The sequence below is a fragment of the Podarcis pityusensis genome, assembly GCF_964106645.2.
Source record: "Podarcis pityusensis genome assembly, chromosome: 1".
NCBI classification, from domain to species: domain Eukaryota; kingdom Metazoa; phylum Chordata; class Lepidosauria; order Squamata; family Lacertidae; genus Podarcis; species Podarcis pityusensis.
This window is the reverse complement of record NC_138028.1, coordinates 54,654,507-54,669,181: the sequence shown is the minus strand read 5'-3', so window position 1 is coordinate 54,669,181 and position 14,675 is coordinate 54,654,507. Positions and strand designations below refer to the sequence as shown.

Genomic DNA, 14,675 nt, shown 5'->3' with positions numbered 1-14,675 from the left:
CTTTTCTTGAGTTTTCCCCATTGTAGTAGCAGTTCACGTGGCCCGAGGAGTTCAGTGACCATCGGATCTGCTTTTGGTCTGATAACCAGGTAGTGGTGAGCGTCTTGGCAAAACAGTCCTCATGCTGTAGCACAGTCTCTGCCCCTCCGCTCATGCTTTCGAGCTGCGCCACTTAAGGTTTAATATTGTGCTTTCTACTCTCCAAATTACGCTGACACTATCCGATTTTCAGATGAAGCGCTTCAGATCCTGGGCTCCAGACTCAGCTATTGCCAGACTTTTCCAGACCTGTGGCATTATGACAACAATTAGTAATTTCAGAGAGCGGCAGCTTCCATTTCCCCTTCTGCTTTTACCTCTTATGGGAAGGCTTGGATGGATTTCTTAGCCTTAAGCTGGCAGTTCTCGGCCATTCAGAAGAATTGGCCCCCATCCTCTGAGCAGATCCTGCAGTATTTGGTCCACCTGCTGCAGATTGGGCATGCGGTTATAACTATCCGAATTCAGTCCGCTGCAATGTCTGTTACATTGAAGCTTTATTTTTCAGAGACCCTTGTATAAAGTTTGCAGTGCGCAGGGCCTTGGAAGGTTGGAATAGGCTCCAACCTCATAGGACAGTGGGCAGGAAGTCAGTCACTTTTTACCTATGCAGTATCTGCAACAAGTTAAAACTTGTCTGCGGGTTAAAGATCAAGGTGAGACTCCTTTCAGTAGTCCATTGCATTTTCGCACTGAGGGTTGGGAAAATGGTTGTTGGAGCCAGCACGGGGCTGAGAGTCTGGAGGCTTATTGCTTCAGGACTTTTCCTTATCCTTTGGAGCTTGTCATTAGAGTTGGTAACTCTAAAACAGACTTAGTGGGCAGGAGTGCCACAATCAGGCTTCCCGCCACAGGTGAGGAGGGCCCTTGCCCGGTTATGGATAACAGAATATTTGGCTTTTTATTCCCTGGGGGCTGGCCCGCTCCTAGTGCATGAAAATGGGTTCCCGTTAGCCCGGCATCAATGTGCTTACGTCGTGCACCAGTTATTACAGCCTGCGGCTTGCTTACCGCTGAACACTCCTCATTCCTTACGATTAGGTGCTGCTGCAAAGGCTGCACACTGGGGGCCTGTCAGTAGACAGGATTGTGAATACGGGTCATTGGAAGTCTGACGCTGACAAAGGTTATATCAGGAAGTGTCACAATGATGTCTGTGCTGATGCTTGTCTGTTATTTCCTCTTTTTTCATAGGAGCAGCTGTGCACATTTGAGCCACAGCATTGTACACTAGGCTGGCAAGCATGTTGACGAGTTTGGACTGGGGCGCCATCTCAGTCTTCCTGCCCATGTGAACATATACTGGATGTCCAGATGGGGAATGCTTTGGGAGGAGATCCTTCCTTTGGTGCGGTCGAGTGTGACCTGTGCAGGTCCTCCCGCAGTGCTGGTGGTACAGCTGGGCGAGAATGTTTGCGGTCTTCTTCCAGCATAAGTTTGCATTCCTGCATGCAAGAGGGCTTGGATTGAGTTGATGGCAGCTCTCCCTGGACTCAAAATAATTTAAGGCATTGGTTCAAGGTGGTTTGGAGGGGGGGTTGGAGCACCTGTCCCCTCCAATGCGCAAAGATGTTCTATTAAGGGAATCCAAGGATTCGCCATGCTTTTGTCGACCCCTTTTGAGGGGTAGGGCCATGCAAGAGTCCCTGGGAGCATTTGGGGTGAGCTTGAGTCTGATCCTGGTTCATTGCTCCCCCATGCTGTTTACTGGAACTGACGATATGGTGGGGCCCAGTCGTCAGTGCTGCCCTGCTGAGGTCAGGTGCAGCTAGTCGGGAACCAATGCCTAGACAAACTACCACCGAGCAGGCCAGAAAGCATGTTAATAAGGCGGTGGATAATAGAATAAAATAAATAAAGTAAATAAAATAACAAATAAAATAAAATAGGTCCTTGCTTTAGGTGGTTCTGTAATATTGCACCCTCCTAATTTTCTTCAAGGCTATTGCCCTCTTTAGGGCAGATGGGGTGCATCTTTCCCCTATGGGGAACGACACCTGGCGGGATGCGATTGCCTTGGGATTCATTGCTCCCCCACAATGTTTGCTGGTACTGACGATATGGTGGGGCCCAGTCGTCAGTGCTGCCCTGCTGTGGTCAGGTGCAGCTAGTTGGGAACCAATGCCTAGACAAACGTACCACCAAGAAGGCCGGAAAGCATGTTAATAAGGCAGTGGAAATAAAATACAGGTCGTTGGAAATCGAATGCATTCAAAGATTATGTTCGTTAACATTATTGGTGTCTTACAAATTTTGCTTGTTTTATCTTATTTATCAGGTTTAGCGGTGACCCGTGTTTGGATTGTGGGGCACAGTATCGTCCATTGGGCTGGCGTCGCAGCACGGCAATCTGGATTGGGTCCAGATTCCGGCTTTCCTCCACATATTCGCTTGTCTTGGCTGTCCAGACGTGGGATGCGCTGGTCGGAGTTCCTGCCAAGTATCCGGAGGCAGTTGCCCCTGGAGGGGCCGCCAGCTGCTATTGTGGTGCAGCTTGGTGAGAACGACCTGGTGCCCATGGACTGTTTGTCACTACGTGCTGCAATTTTGGGTGACCTGGAGACGCTGCGTGCAATGGTGCCGACAGCGAAAATTTTTTGGTCAAAGCTTTTGCAACGCTGCGTTTGGAAGGGCAGTCGTTGCCCGGCTGCCACTGAAAGGGCCAGAAAACGCATCAATTCTGCTGTGGTCAAAAAAGTTTTGGAGCTGGGTGGCGATGCAATTTCCCACCCCGAGATTCTTTTTGAGAGGCCATCCTTTTTCCGAGCTGATGGCATGCACCTTTCCGCTTCAGGGAATGAGGCTTGGATTGGTGCGGTGGTGACCAAGCTGAGGTCTTGGTTGGGGCTGTGAGTGGTTTGGCGGTGAGCTGAGGGCTCCATGGCGGTTAGGCATTGGTTAAATTGGTGCTTGGAGGGGTAAGTGCCTACCCCTCCAAATGATGCGAATGGGAATTCCGTTAAAGGAAATCCAGGGGCTTGCCATTCTTTCGTCCTTGTCCCCGGAGTCGGACTTGGGCCGTGCAAGCCCCACAGGAACATGAGGGTGAGAAGTAATGGTCTGGTGCCCAGCTTTATTTCTCACCCAATACTTGTTTCCCACGCTGGCTTCCGCTGGTGTCCGGAAGGCCAGCTCTGTCCCTGAGGGCAAGGACAGATAGTCATAACCAATGCCTAAGCAACCACTCACATTTTTGTATTGAATAAAGTTGTGGCCAAAATTATGCCAAAAACCTTAAACAAAAATTGATGTGTAAAGTGTGAATTATTGGGGGGCTACTGTGACTCAACACGCAAAGCGTGTTCTCCCTAGCAGAGAGCACGTGTTGCGGTTGGGAACAGGCCACCCTCCAGTGACTAGGCAAATTTAGTTGAATCCCGACCATTTAAATGGTTAAACTGGGTTGCTGGGGTGTTTTGATTGTTGCCAATTCGGAGGAGGGGTCAGAGTCTATATATACAGGGGCCAGACGTTGGCACGGCCTCTTGGCCGTTTTGCATCGGATCACCCGCCCTCCCTCCCTTGTTTAAGGGGGGTATTGAAGGATTGCTTGACCTTGCTATGCCTGTCATGGGGTCGTTCGCCTTGGTGCGAGGGCCTGGTAGGAATTTTGCCATCTGGCTGATTGGCTGGTGCCATTTGGTTTTTGCCTACTGCGTAGCAAATCGTCACAACTTGTAAGGTTGGCGGTTAGGCATTGGTTAAATTGGTGCTTGGAGGGGTAAGTGCCTACCCCTCCAAATGATGCGAATGGGAATTCCGTTAAAGGAAATCCAGGGGCTTGCCATTCTTTCGTCCTTGTCCCCGGAGTCGGACTTGGGCCGTGCAAGCCCCACAGGAACATGAGGGTGAGAAGTAATGGTCTGGTGCCCAGCTTTATTTCTCACCCAATACTTGTTTCCCACGCTGGCTTCCGCTGGTGTCCGGAAGGCCAGCTCTGTCCCTGAGGGCAAGGACAGATAGTCATAACCAATGCCTAAGCAACCACTCACATTTTTGTATTGAATAAAGTTGTGGCCAAAATTATGCCAAAAACCTTAAACAAAAATTGATGTGTAAAGTGTGAATTATTGGGGGGCTACTGTGACTCAACACGCAACACTCCACTCCACAGTTATCACTTAAAAAAAAAAAAAAGGAAACACTCAAAATGCAACAACTGACAGTCATGTACAATTCCAACAGCAGATGAAAAGTCAAACGCACATACACACAAATTCATTCCCACCCTGTCTCTGTCTCACCTAGGTTTTGTTTGAATTTGGAGGCCTTCAGGAGTCAGGACTACTTACACACGTATTGTCTTCTAAAGGAGGACTTGATTTCCATGTTGCAGTGGGCTGCATTATAGTGTTTTAAAAGGAACTGAACTGTCTGAACTGTAAGTATTTACCTGGGGGGTTGCGTTCTAAGGTATCGCACAAGTCAGCCCACCCCGTTCCGCCCCCTTCCAGTGCTGAAAATGGTGTGTGTGTCAGCAGTCACACACAAATTGGGAATTCCCTGTTTATGTACATGTTAGCAAGTTGGTGACTGTTGGCATCAAAAATGCTACATGAGGCCCAATAGGAAATACAGGAAGTCTCTGTGTCAAAAAGCAGAGTAATGACACACCAGTGACATTGTATATAGTCTTTGTCTGGAACAGATATACCTTTAAAGATGTATTGAAGGCACTCATTTGGTTGTAACATTTACTGAAAATGTAATAATATTTCCAGTGGACTTTACAAACTTTTAAGTCTAATGGTGATTGTTAACCATTCACCAATGTAAATCATATAGCTCCTCTTGTTTATTTACATGCAATGATAGATTAAACTGAGGCACAGCTTGGTCCAGGGGAAAAAGAGATCTATGACAACAAAGAGAATATTTTGTTCTCTTGTTTGAGAATATATCTTGTTTGAGAATATACACAGATACTTTCCATCACCTTTGAATAATCATTAGTAGTCGTCCCCTATTTGAAATTAGACAGAGTTGATCTCAAGCATTTTTATCTTAAGGATGTTACTGAGAAATTCCAGAAGAACTTCTCTTTTCATATTTCTCAGTAATGTGCAAAGAGAGTGCTTATGTTTACAGCACCTCCATTGAACTGCTTCCTGGATAGGTTGTGAGAAGCTGGTTTCAGGCACTAGGCCTATTGGCACACCAACTCTACGTTCGAAAGATGGCTGCAAACATGATGTGAAGCCTAGCAACATTAACCCCGCTGTATGGGAATCTCTTGCAGATGAGCCAGTGTCTGGAGACAGGTTGTGTATCCACAGCAGTAACCAGAAGATGAATGACTGCTGGGAGGAACACAGAGAGAAGAAATGGCATGGTTCTTCTGCAGCAGCAAAACTGGATGCCTTCATCTGCTCCACCTTTGATAAAATATGTCTCTCCTGTATTGGTGTCTACAGCCACAGCAGACACTAACTCTCCAACAGGTTTGATTTTTCTCCCGATGATCCACAATGGATATGTGCTTGTTCCTCCTTCACACACTATTCTTCCTTCAGAACTGCCAGGGAACTTGAGAAGCCACCCTCAACTGATTGTCCTTGGGGTGATTCTGTTAGGGTTTTAGTTGAGTTGAGTTTTGAACACTGCAGAAGAGAAATTGCAACAGGCATTGTTCCTCTACAGCGCTTGCTGATGAGACCAAATAAAAGTCAAAGCATCAAGGAAAACCATTCACATCTGACTCTTTGATGCCCATCATGAGAATAACCGCTAGGTGTTATGCTGTCAGCCTGGAACTAAATGTAAGGCGAATGCAGACAACCCCATTTAGTATTTGATATTTGCCCTATCTACCCTTACTCCCATTCACCAACCTGTCATTCTGCGCAGCACATAGCATGGGCACTCAGCTCCTCCCTGCTTCTTACTGAAGAAGGAAAATGTTTTTGACTTGATGTCAGTGCCTACAAAATGCAGGCAGAGAGTGATGAGATCAGCTTGAAAGCTTTCTGTTATACAAACAAGGAGAGAAGGCATTTCTCCCTCTTGCCATCAAATTCACACCCAGTGAGATGGAAGGTGACCTCCATAAAAAGGGGGCTATTTTTTTGAATGACAGAAAGAGAAGCCAAAATTGAAAGGGCTTGAAATGACTTTTTCCCCTTAGTCTGCATTGTGCTTTAAAGTACCTGAAAGGATGCGTAAAACTATGCAAGTATCCCTGTCTTGCAGGGGCGGCCTTGTGATTATGGAAAGGGAGGATGCAGCCTCAGGCAGCAGATTGGGGTTATAATAAAAGGGCATCAAACTATTACTTAATTTGTTGTTATTGGGTTGTTTGTTGTTTGTTTGTTTGTTTTAACTCCCAGTAGTGAGTGCTTGTGGAATTCTTTGCCTCGGTTGTCAAAGTAACTTAACTGACTGCGCACTAAGTTTTTGCACTAACAGAAGCCAGAACAAGATGCTGCTTTTGGTAATTTAACAACAACAGCAGCAAAAAATATCCCCATGCAAGCATTCATGGCACTCTGCTTAGGAAAGAATGGTGCACAGATGCAGGAGGATGAGAGAAAGAGCGAGAGAGAGAGGCCAGATGTAAAAGAGGAAAGGGACCCTGAAACTTTAATGCCTGTGTAGAACAGAGACTTCTGGAAGATATAGCTTGCCCTTCCACATGTATCAGGAGGATTTTGAGTGTCACATGGCAGGACAGAGTTTAAAACAAGGATGTGCTCTCCCAAGTCCACATTCCCAGCATGTTCACACTCCTGTCTTAGAAACATCTATGCTGGCTTGGTTATGTCCACAGAATGGAAGATGGCAAGGTCCCCAAGGACGTGCTCTACGGGGAGCTGGCTTCAGGCACCAGGCCCCTTGGCAAACCAACTCTGCATTACAAAGATGTGAAGCAATGCAAATGTGACATGAAGGTTGGAAACTTCAACCCTGTTGTGTGGGAATCCCTTGCAGATGACTACAGTGCCTGGAGACAGTCAGGTCGTGTACCCATAGCAGTGGCCAGAGGAGGAATGACGGCTGGGAGGAGTGCAGAGAGAAGAAATGTCTTGCTGCATCTGCAGCAGCATGACCAGATGCCTTCATCTGTCCCAGCTGCAACAAGGCATGTCTCTCCCACATCAGTCTCTACAGCAGAGCCTTCCAAACTTTTCATGTTGGTGATACAATTTTTGACATGCATCATTTCACAAAATAGTAATTCAGTTTTACTAGCAAACTGGAGGTTAAACTAACCTCTTTCCAGCCCCCGGAGGAGCACAAAGAGTGTTCACTTGTTGTGACACACAGTTTGGAAAGCTCTGCTCTACAGCCACATCAGGCTCTGTAACCTTCCAAGAGTTTGACCTCACCCCCTAAGGCACACTCCTCCATTGACTCCTGAGACAGATAGATACCATCAATAGCTTGCCCTCTTCTACATAACTAGGGGCAGGAGTCCTGTCCTTTTTTGTATCTGGCCATCTAAGAGATGGGGGTAGAATATATAGAACAAATCCTACGTAGGTCTACTTAGAAGTCCCATTGTGTTCCATGGATTGGAAAGCCTGTACTCAGTTTCTTGATCTACCTACTGTTATCTGGGCTGTACCTACCTCTGGTTCTGCACACTATTAGCTGCCCTGCCCTGCACCCTACCAGCCCCCATCGACTCTAGCACAATATTTCAATTATCCATTCCATGTTCAACTCTATAATATCCAGCACTGTACACAGTAGTCCAGATGTAGCTGTCCCATGTTGTTGTTTAGTCGTTTAGTCATGTCCGACTCTTCGTGACCCCATGGAACAGAGCACGCCAGGCACTCCTGTCTTCCACTGTCTTCCGTAGTTTGGTCAAACTCATGTTCGTAGCTTTAAGAACACTGTCCAACCATCTCGTCCTCTGTCATCCCCTTCTCCTTGTGCCCTCAATCTTTCCCAATATCATGGTCTTTTCCAGGGAGTCCTCTTCTCATGAGGTGGCCAAAGTATTGGAGTCTCAGCTTCAGGATCTATCCTTCCAGTGAGCACTCAAGGTTGATTTCCTCCAGAATGGATAGGTTTGATCTTCTTGCAGTCCATGGGACTCTCAAAAGGTCTCCTCCAGCACCATAATTCAAAATCATCAATTCTTCGGTGATCAGCCTTCTGTATGGTCTGTCCCATACATATGTATAAATGAATTACAATACACCCCCCCCTTTTTTCCAAATCACCTTCCTAAGATTTCCCATCATGGAATTTGCCTTTTTTGAACATCATTGTCATTGCACAATCCCAAGAGTTTATCCAGGCTCCATCAGTGTTTACTTAAAGTCCAGATATTTGCTCCATTTACCATTTTTTTGCTTATCTACACAGTTTATGTGAAGAATACACATCCTTTCTTTGCATTCAGTGAACAGTTGTGCCTCTCACTTTAAGTACCTCAAGGAAGAAGATTGGCCATCAAACAAAACATGAAATATATGGCTATATTTGCTTTCAACAAGCTAAGACCCTTGCAGACTGTGCTGTGCTGTCCTGTCCCACATAAGAAGTATTCGTTGAGTATGCAGTAATTTTTCACTAATGTATATATCAGCTGTGCAGAATTTATCTGCTGGAATAATTTGCTCTGCAATTCCAAAACACCCCACTCTCCAGTCTGATACACAAAGTCATTTTCAACTCTAGAGTGGAAGTTTCCCAAGGACTGAGCATTTGTCAGGGTTTTTAGTTTATCAGTGCTTTCCAGGAACAAGTGTAATAAATCCAAAGTTGGATTAAGAATACAAAACCCTTCAAATAAGAACTCTTATTTGCAATATTACTGCTCAACTTCCCCTGGGTTATGTAATTTAGAGACTCATCATAATGGGTTCCATGCAGTGACAACACATGTTCAGAGATTGCTTGTTATCAGCTATTGGGCAATTTCACACAGTCAGAGTGTGATCAAAATAACTGCCAGAGAGATGTATAACCATCTCCTAATGGTGTCGTCTTATCTGTTTAAAATGTCATCTCACAATGTCAGAGAAATCATACAAGCACTTAAAATTTCCCCATAATACTCTGTATAAAATTCAAAGTTATTATCTTTGGATAAAAGTGAAGATATTTCTCAAATCCAACAAAACTTCACAAAGGTCACTTTTTATTTTTTTCCTACATATTTTAGAACTTGGGTAAAAGGTAAAGGTAAAGGACCCCTGACCGTTAGGTCCAGTCGCAGATGACTCTGGGGTTGCGGCGCTCATTTCACTTTGGGCCGAGGGAGCCGGCGTACAGCTTCCGGGTCATGTGGCCAGCATGACTAAGCCACTTCTGGTGAACCAGAGCAGTGCACAGACTTTTGAACTGCTAGGTTGGCAGGAGCAGGGACCAAGCAACGGGAGCTCACCCCATCGTGGGGATTCGAACCGCCGACCTTCTGATCGGCAAGCCCTAGGCTCTGTGGTTTAACCCACAGCGCCACCCGCGTCCCCCTGGAAAGTTAAGTCCAGTCAAAGGCAACTAAGGGGTGTGGCACTCATCTCACTTTCAGGCCGAGGGAGCTGGAGTTTGTCCACAGACAGCTTTCTGGGTCATGTGGCCAGCATGACTAAACCACTTCTGGCACAACGGAACACCGTGACAGAAACCAGATCGCACAAAAACACCTTTTACCTTCCTGCCACAGCAGTACCTATTTATATACTTGCAGGAGCGGGGACAGAGCGCAGGTGGCACTGTGGTCTAAACCACAGAGTCCCTTTAGAACTTTGATGAAAGCTCTTACTATAGATGTGTTCCACTTTTGCTACCTGATCAGTATTTGCGTGTTGAGTCCCACAGTGCCACCCACCAAAAATTCACACTTCACATGTGATTTTTGTTTAAGGTTTTTGGCATAATTTTGGCCACAACTTTATTCAAATACAAAAAATGTGAGTGGTTGCTTAGGCATTGGTTCCGACTATCTGTCCTTGCCCTCTAGGACAGAGCTGGCCCTTCCGGACACCAACGGAAGCCAGCGTGGGAAACAAGTATTGGGTGAGAAAATGAAGCTGGGTAACAGTTCCTCTCTTCTCACCCTCATGTTCCGGTGGGGCTTGCACGGCCCAGGTCCGACTCCGGGGACAAGGACGAAAAGAATGGCAAGCCCCTGGATTCCTTTAACAGAATTCCCTTCGCATCATTTGGAGGGATAGGCACTTATCCCTCCAAGCACCAATTTAACCAATGCCTAACCGCCAACCTTACAAGTTGTGACGATTTGCTACGCAGTAGGCAAAAACCAAATGGCACCAGCCAATCAGCCAGATGGCAAAATTCCTACCAGGCCCCCGCACCAAGGCGGACGACCCCATGACAGGCATAGCAAGGTCAATCGAGCAAAACAAAAAAACCACCCTATAAAAGGGAGGGAGGGCGGGTGATCCGGTGCAAAACGGCCAAGAGAACGTCCAACGTCTGGCCCCTATATTTAAAGACTCTGACCCCTCCTCCGAATTGGCAACAATCAAAACTCCCCAGCAACCCAATTTAACCATTTACAGGCCTTGGGTTCCTCCAAATTTGCCTCGTCACTGCAGGGTGGCCTGTTTTTCCCAACCGCAACACGTGCTCTCTGTTATGGAGAACACGCTTTGAGGAACAAGTCTATCAAGTGGTTCACATAAACAAATGGCTGATTTTTCTTCCCTGGAAGATTATTCTTGATTGTCCAGAAGTTTCACAGAGTAATTGTTTGAAGGCACGTGAGTTTAAATCCCAAAATTCTGGTGGCTTTGTGGGGGAGGCCTCTATTAGTTGAAGAGCTGTCATGTTTCTCACAATGGGCATAAGATGCTGTTATATCATGACACACCATCATCTGAATAAGGACATTGTATGGGGGAGAAATGGTGATGGCAAAATATGTCACAAAACAGAAGAAAGAGCTCATGTTACTACCTAGTCAGGTCTTGCCTGCAAAGCCTACATGGAACACCACCACCACTGCTATTTTCTATAAAAAGAGGTGCTGGGACTCACCATGAACACTTCCCTTGTTCTCTTATAATGGCAATGGCGCCCACCTGAGAGGTACCAGAACTGAGTTCTGGCAAGTTCCAGCTGGAAAAAAGCCCTGACTGGCACTAGTGAAATGGACAAGAAATTGGGGAGGGGGGATATTGCCTCAGTGCTAGTTAAATTAAAGAAAGAACATATAAAGGCAAATATATGTTTGCATTGGTAGAAAGTTCTTCATTTCCAGGAGATGAGTGAAGTCTGGATCTTCTCATAACGATCCCACAACTAGTGAATGTTTAAATTGACATGGGAACAAGCCAATGCATTTTTTTTTTAAAAAAAAAAGTCTTTTAAATGTTCGAAGTCAGAACCACTTTTAATATTCTAGTTGCAGGCTTTTGGAAAATGTTATCTGAAGTGAATGTTTAAAGACGAGGCTTCTCAGTTGAAATTCAGGATCTCTTATGCACAAGCTGTACTGGATCTAATGACTGTGTCTCATTCAAATGTGATACAAATATAGAATTGAATAGAAGGAGACCTAGAAGCTAGATTGGATTATGACACAGACCACAAAGTTATTTTTCAGGGGCTAGGTAGTTAACAGACCATTCCTTTGTGGAGAGGGGGGGGTGCAATGCTACACAGGTATCACCAGTAGTTCATACATCTTTTTTTTAAAACACACACATACACACACAAAGATGCAATATTTTCCTTAAATGGAGAAGTTGTAATGATAGAATGTACAGTACTGAAGTTGTCCATGCCTGTGTGTGCATGGCGGAAAGCAGTTCTGGGAACCATCAGTCAAGATGAAGCCTAAAACGGCAGCTATTTTGACAGTTAATTGTAGTAAGACTTTCAGTAATAAGTAATAATCCCCACCCCACCCCGGTTTCTTGAATCATCTCCCTACGTTTGCCACAGCAAATATTACCTTGGGATGAGCCAGAAAATCTCAATGTGTATCCATATGTAAAAAAAAGCAGGCCCTCTCCTTGGCAGATTCTACCTGGCAGCCATGAGCACATAAACCTGTTCCAGAATTTATTTTGCCCAGTTGCTTCCCAGCCCAGATTCTGATGCGCTAAGGTTGATGAGATTTGTAGCTACACACAAGTTCTTCAAGGTCAGTTGGAGGAGTAAAATCTGATTTTCCAAAGTTGGTAGATATATTTATTATCTACCCCACAAAAGACAGAACAAGACAACAGTTGCATGAATGCACACTTGTGGAGTCTCTGTTCATTTCATTTAAGGCATTTAAGCCACATGCATAGTCAAATCCATGTTTAGACCGCCTTTCTCCAAATAAATGAAATAATGCATCTGATCCATTTAGGAGCTCTTAGACTAATGTTACAGGGATTCCACTCATGCAACATTATTATTATTATTTTAACCCAGCAAGCATATCAGCTAATGTAAATGGAGGAGGAATTTATTCAAATTCATCCTTTGAATCAGCCCATCTGCACTGTTTTGTAAGTTCCTCCAACCCTCTGGAACATATTTTGGGGAGGGGAGGGAGCTATAGTAGGACAGGGCAATCAGAGAAAATCTCCTCCCCTCCTCTTACAATAGTCATGCGTCTGAGGGGTCCATTTCACCTGTAATCTAATTTGAGCAAAGTGCTGTACAGTGGAGGAGAAATTGTGGGAAGCTTTACTTTATAGACTACACTTTTATCCTGTGTGAGCCACATAAATTGTATAAGGATAATAAGAATGCCTCCCTCAAACAAAAATATCTTTTCAGCCTTTCCTATAATTTCCTCCTTTTTCTTGCCCACAATGAATAGATGTTCTCAGGCTGAAATAAATATATACATATACTCTCACTTTGTCCTACTAGGTCCTACCAAATCCTTGATTATTTCTTGGCATTAACTATGATTGGTGACCTTTATTTTCCAGGTACAGTTATTATTATTGTTTTGCACCATGCATTATCCTACGGGATATCGCCTGGCCCATATGTCTGACTTGCTCACAAGGCTGCATCATGCTGGTTACACAATTTTCTGTAATCTGTGGTCTTTAGAAAGAATAATAATAATAATAAACACATTCTGGACCTTTTTGTTCCTTCTTTTTCACAAAGTATTCTTTAAATGTTTTTCTTTTTTAGATCATCACATAAATTAGAGCACAAAATGTTCAACTCACATAGGTTTGTCAGATGTATCTTATTGTTTAAGTCTTCTGTCAACAAATTATTTTACTTCAAATTGTCATGTCCCATTAGAGCAACAATAGTCACTGTAGGCTCAATAAGGCTCATCATACATTGTTAATTACGAGAGCTATTCAAGCATTTGTGATCCATTGTGTCAGCAAAGTTTGAAGCAACTATAAGCAGGTAAGAACGTACCATAAAATCCTGAAACATTAAAAACATGAAAATCCAGATACCATTAAAAACATGAAAATAAAGTAATAAGTATTACTAAAAAAAATAAAGTAATCAATACAACAAATAAATGAATTGCAATAAAAATCAATCAAAAGGTCAGCAATACAATTGGAGGACAAAAAAAGCCTGGAATATTCCCACATTGTACACCTTATCCAAGAAGGCAACCAACGTCCCAATGGTAAAAGGTAAACCTATTTCTGCAACATTCCCTGACTTTCCCACTGACATCACTTCTGGCTGGTCCAAATGACAGTTAAGAATGACCTGATTCTGTACAACCATCACTCCCAGATAGTGTCTCAGAAGAGAACAATATGCTTGCTAGGAACTGATTAGATAAGGAATTGCAGAACAGTGTGTAATAAGCATACTGATAAACCCTAATTTCAAATTTACAGTCAAATTCTTTTGGTGGCTTCATGTAGACCATGAAAAAAATATGTGCCAAAACAAAACCATACATAACTTCACATAAGCTTCCGAGCTAGTGAAGAAGCATTTCCGAGGAGGGCTACCCTTTGGATGTCTTCTCCAAGAAAAGAAATCAGTAGGCTTCCTACTTGATGCCAACAATGCATTCCAACTTCTCACTTCATATAAGAAGATCAATACGGATTTGTACTGCACAGCATAAAGTGCCAGTGAGGAGTCCTGAATAATCAGCAGGGGTGAATGGCTGCTTTGAATTCTTCCCCACCCCCAGTAATCCACTAGGGCTACTGAAGCTGTTTCTGTCATATTAATGGATAGTTGTCACTTGCTGGTGAACACTAGAGAGTTGGCTTTTCATCATATTTAGGGAGTAGATTCTTAAGGTGCTAGTATTCTATCATGACCACCTGTATCGACCCAAATTTATTTTGGGATTTGTCCAACAGCAGGTGGAAGAAGCCAATGGACTGAAAGCCTTTTGGGTTTCTTCTTCCATAGCTCGGGAACTTGGGGAAAAGATTTGTTGTATCATTGCGGTGGTGGTGGGGATGAGCTACAGTGGTACCTCGGGTTAAGAACTTAATTCGTTCTGGAGGTCCATTCTTAACCTGAAACTGTTCTTAACCTGAGGTACCACTTTAGCTAATGGGGCCTCCTGCTGCCGCCACGCTGCTGGCAGATTTCTGTTCTCATCCTGAGGTAAAGTTCTTAACCTGAGGTACTATTTCTGGGTTAGCAGAGTCTGTAACCTGAAGCGTCTATAACCCGAAGCGTCTGCAACCTGAAGTACCACTGTACATTCTTCTTTAATGCAACATGCTAGAATGGAAATCTACTGTGCTGAGATG

General features: G+C 44.4%; 1 protein-coding gene across 4 annotated transcripts in view; it reads right to left on the bottom strand.

Moving 5' to 3' along the window:
- Window positions 1–14,675, bottom strand: part of LRRC4C (leucine rich repeat containing 4C) — a 624,097-nt gene that overhangs the window by 291,074 nt on the left and 318,348 nt on the right. The window lies entirely within an intron of this gene.